This window comes from Gossypium raimondii, unplaced genomic scaffold, assembly GCF_025698545.1.
Source record: "Gossypium raimondii isolate GPD5lz unplaced genomic scaffold, ASM2569854v1 Contig00035, whole genome shotgun sequence".
Taxonomy (NCBI): domain Eukaryota; kingdom Viridiplantae; phylum Streptophyta; class Magnoliopsida; order Malvales; family Malvaceae; genus Gossypium; species Gossypium raimondii.
In genome coordinates this window covers 7,501-12,500 of record NW_026291194.1, presented here as the reverse complement: position 1 = coordinate 12,500, position 5,000 = coordinate 7,501, and the positions used below count along the sequence as shown (strand labels likewise).

At 32.7% G+C, this 5,000-nt stretch overlaps 2 non-coding genes across 2 annotated transcripts; both read right to left on the bottom strand.

Moving 5' to 3' along the window:
- Nucleotides 1–3,206: 3,206 nt before the first annotated feature.
- TRNAD-GUC (transfer RNA aspartic acid (anticodon GUC)) lies at nucleotides 3,207–3,280 on the bottom strand. The gene has a single exon. It is a non-coding gene; the product is annotated as a tRNA-Asp (tRNA).
- A 502-nt stretch (nucleotides 3,281–3,782) lies between these two features.
- TRNAY-GUA (transfer RNA tyrosine (anticodon GUA)) lies at nucleotides 3,783–3,866 on the bottom strand. Its single transcript has one exon. It is a non-coding gene; the product is annotated as a tRNA-Tyr (tRNA).
- Nucleotides 3,867–5,000: the final 1,134 nt, after the last annotated feature.

Below are 5,000 nucleotides of genomic sequence, written 5' to 3'. Positions count from 1 at the left end.
CATGGACTCCATTGTTCAAAAACGATTCGCAGAGAAGATAGATGTTTTACCCACTTTTTAGTTTTTTATTTTTAGTAGAATATTTAGAATATGATTGAAGTGCGTACGAAAAGGGGCTTATATTTATTAAACATGTGCAGATATAGCATTTCTATTTATATATGTCTTTCTTTTATTCCATTATAACGCTCTAATGGAGACAAGACATGGCGTGCTCTATCAAAATTCTATTTTTCTTTTATTTTAATCTATTCAATGAAAAATTGAAACACGATAATTTCGTGCTGATTCCCTATGGACATCATATCTAGATAGATAAAATACCTCATTAGATAACTATAACTGTGTAACAACTTATGCTCTGGGGTTTATATAGACTCATAATTGCTGTTATATTATTATAATATACTTGAAATTCAGAAAGTTTTTTTTATTGAAAAAAATCAATACTGATTAGTTATGTATCCAGTTTGATTTTCTTATACCATTAGAAAAGACAAGTGAAGAAGAATCGTCCATAAATTTGCAGTCAATAGTTAATGGTTCCAATTTATTTGTCCTGAATTTTGACTTTTGTAACTGAGAATCCACATTTTCTTTTCAATAGAAAAGAAAGGGAAAGTTTTAGATATTGTGTGTCTTGAGATACTATAACCAATTGAAGGTATGGATCCGATCTAAAATGAAAAGAAAAGGGGATACTCTCCTTTTTTGTTTGTAGCCTTTGGCGACATGGCTGAGCGGTAAGGCGGGGACTGCAAACCTTTATTCCCCAGTTCAAATCCGGGTGTCGCCTGATCAACAAAACTCGAAATCCTAACGTCTCCTAACGTCTAGGATTCAAGGAAAACTAAAGTAGTGGAAGGAATCAGTAAATCTTGATATGGGAGCCCCTTACTAATGGAGTGGCTACTAGAGGAGTCTTGAATTAGATTGATAACGGGAGTGTCTAATTAACTAATGAATGGTTGTAGAAGGGTTGGAAGATACTTTGTATACAGACGGATGAAAGTCTCTGAATGTTCAGGCATCCAATTAATATTAGATTGATAGATAATCGGCTTTTACTTAATGAGGGACACCAAAAGAAAGAATAAGTCTTATTATTGATACATGTGAGTAACATTCTTTGATATTTCCAAAAGTGTTACTGCGCATTTTGCTTGTGCTTAATGGTTCTCGATTTTACTCGAAATCATATAAGAGCTTGTTATAAGCGGATTTATCGAAGTGATTCATCAACGGTGGCGTGTCACAATTCCCTTTTCTTTTGACTCTGCGCCAGTAATTCCACTATTATTAGTGAACAATAATGGAAAATGGAATTCTTCATATTTGTTTCATATTCATAGAGATAGGGACATAATACACATGGATATAGTAAGTCTTGCTTGGGCTGCTTTAATGGTAGTCTTTACATTTTCCCTTTCACTCGTAGTATGGGGAAGAAGTGGGCTCTAGGGGTACTCCTAATTGGGGTTGAGGAATCAAACCGTATCAATTGTTTTCTAGATCGTTTTGCAAAGCCTTTTTTTATTTTAACTATTTTATTAGTCTTCATTTCGAAATTCTTGGATTCTAGTGGAGTAATGTATTCTATGAATAACACCTTTTCAATCAAAATCAAACAAACATTTCAATAATCCCCATGTTCGTATTTCGAAAGTAAAAGGGATCCGGATGATAGGCAATTAAAAAAAAAAGAATTCTTCCTAAATTGTCTATTTTGATGAACCAGCTCTTACCAGAGTTAGAAACGGACAATGAGGGACAAGGAACCCCCTTTGTTTTCTGTATTTGCTTGTTTTTATTTCCCTCCCTCTTTACTGTTCAAAGAGAAAAAAAAAGTCTTTTTTTTATTTAATTTAATAAGATCTTGCCTTAGTGTAGTCACATATTAGACACTTACCCCCAGTTTTAGTTGAATTTCATTTATGAAATGCTTTATTGACTCATTTCATATCATGGATCAAAGAAGTTAAATTCAAAATCGGCAGGGTATACCCTTTTTTCGAAACGAAATACGAAGAAAAGTTACCATAGAACTCTTTGGATCATCTGTCAGTTGCTCAACGAATTACTTCTTTGGAATGTTCAAAAAAAAAGATTACTTGGTTTTCTTTTTTTTTTATTAATTTAATTAATATATGCCTATTCCATTCCATTTTTCCTTCATTTCTGATTATTTTAATAGGAATCTCGGTATCCACCAAAAAAATCAAATCCATGAAATGAAAGAATTATAAAATCGTAAGACTTGCCTTTCAATTATTTCAGATTAATTGAAATCAACACAAATAAAATAGATCAAGCGAAGAAATAAAATTGAGATACTATGTACAGTACATATATTTAATTGATATCGACATGTATGAAGATCCATATTGTGGATTCATCTATATTAAGCTTGTATCTTTCTACATTACAATAATAGATATAGATAGTATGGTAGAAAGATTCATATTTTTTCTACCATACTATCGAGTTTTATAGGATACTGCTGATTCTAGTCCATTCATTTTATTTAAGACGTGAGATTTGAATCCTTTTTTTCTTAACTCCTTGATAAAAAGTCAAGTTTCATTCAAATTAATCACTTTGACTGACAGTTTTTACGTATATTATAAGTAAAAAAGCGGTAGGAACTAGAATGAACAGCGCTGTAGCAATAAATGCGAGAATATTTACTTCCATAATTTCATTGTTTTTTTTACTTCGCAATAACTCGATTTAATCCCATAGAGATGATAAATTTGTCGCTTGTAAATTCAATGCAATGACTTACATTTCAATGACATCGAATCGGATCAATATCATGAATAACAATATCTAGGCTATCAAATCGATTCACCGTCGAGAATTGAATAGTATAACATAGGAAGATCTTTTATCCACACCGAATACAAAAAGTGATGCCTGGTCCAATCAAAAGAATTCCTTTCCTTTATTTATATATATTCTTTTCCACCCTTTCTTTTCGATAATCTACCGCCTTCCTTGTACAATCATCTGATGATGTATCATCTGACTGCTTTTCCACTTTCACCGTTTACAAATAGTTTCCAAATAAACCCCAACAAAAAAGAGAAAGGAAAAAATAAATAAAAAAAAGATAAAGATATCGTTGGGAATGAAATTCTGTCATTTGTATCCCCTTTGACAGAAAACGGAGGGATCAATTGATGTATTTTAAAAATTTTATCCGTCGGGACTGACGGGGCTCGAACCCGCAGCTTCCGCCTTGACAGGGCGGTGCTCTGACCAATTGAACTACAATCCCAGGGAAATAAAGAAAAGTGTACAACATAGATAGTCTTATGATTTCATTCAAGCCATTTTCTATTTAGATTTTAGATTCGAAGCCGGGTTGTAACAAACAAAGGCGCGAGTGATATATTGATATCCATACGGGTATGCACTTTGAGTGAGAGCGACGCGGATTCCTAGTTACTAGGAATCCTTTCGTTATTGCCAAATAAATCGATCAATAATCAATTTGAAAATGAAAACAAAAAAGAGTCTTCTTTTTTGTTTACTTTACTCTTTTTCTTTTCATTAAACTTTCTATTTAATGATCCTGATATGAATCTAGAGCGTTATCAAGGTCATAATTTATGGGAACAACTAAATAAATAGAACAAAATAAAAAACAAATAGCGGTAGGGATGGATATATCACAAAATTGGACTTTTTTATTCTTCCCTAATTTTTTTGTTTGGCTTTTCGGGAAAACAAAATACAAAAAAATGGGCATTTTAGGTTATGGCGGATCAGCGAATTATTGGGCCGAGCTGGATTTGAACCAGCGTAGACATATTGCCAACGAATTTACAGTCCGTCCCCATTAACCGCTCGGGCATCGACCCAGGAAGAATCAATTCTAGGTTTATTGATAATCCATGATCAACTTCCTTTCGTAGTACCCTACCCCCAGGGGAAGTCGAATCCCCGCTGCCTCCTTGAAAGAGAGGTGTCCTGAACCGCTAGACGATGGGGGCATACTTGCCTGACTGCGACTATACTATGCTCATAGTATGAGCAGTTTTTTGAAATTGTCAATATAATGGAATGACTAGAGCCGAAAGCTTTTTCCATCTTTTATGATTTTCCATTTTTGATTCACGATTTATACTCAGTAAATCATTCATTTTAATCGCCACTCTATTCGATATAGAAATAAATTAGATAAATTCAATCTATTATATAAATATTTATTAGAAATAAATAGATATTATAAAAAGAAACTAGATTATATTAATAATACAAAGTATAAGATCAGTGATTGGTTTAACATAAACATAAAAAAGGGAGTTAACCTTCATTTTTTCCACTTTCATTCATTGATTCACTCATTATTACGACGAGACAGGCATGTTTCTATCTCACACTAAGCCGGTAAATTAACAAAAAGTAAATCGGGAATTTTTGGAAGAGGCAACAAGAAGTTATCAAAAATTATGTGTGTGTGTTTTTTTTCTAAAAATTGGGTTCGGTGAACAAAGCAAATCTCTTCATCACATGTTTCGATAAACTAGATTGGATCTATGTCGAATTGCTAAGGTACATGTATTAATCAAATAAATGAATTTCGTTCTGTTCTGATAAGCCAATTATGATTGGCCTTGAAACAATTCATTGCATTGATATTTATCAAACCCAATATCAATAAAACCATTTTACCTCTACACGTTAAGTAAATTAGAATTCTCATTCCTGAGAGCTACTAGCCACTATGAGTCTACTGCATATACTTATATATATAAATAGATCTTATCCGTCTACTGATTCATTCAGTAATTGAGTCGAACCGCCCTTTTAACTCAGTGGTAGAGTAACGCCATGGTAAGGCGTAAGTCATCGGTTCAAACCGATAAGGGCTTTTGACTTTTTTTTCATAAAACTCCTATGAAATGGTAGTATTCATATTGAAACATAAGGATGTTGTTTTTATTGGTAATAAAAACCCAACTGTATATGTATAATAATTGAATTAGAAATTG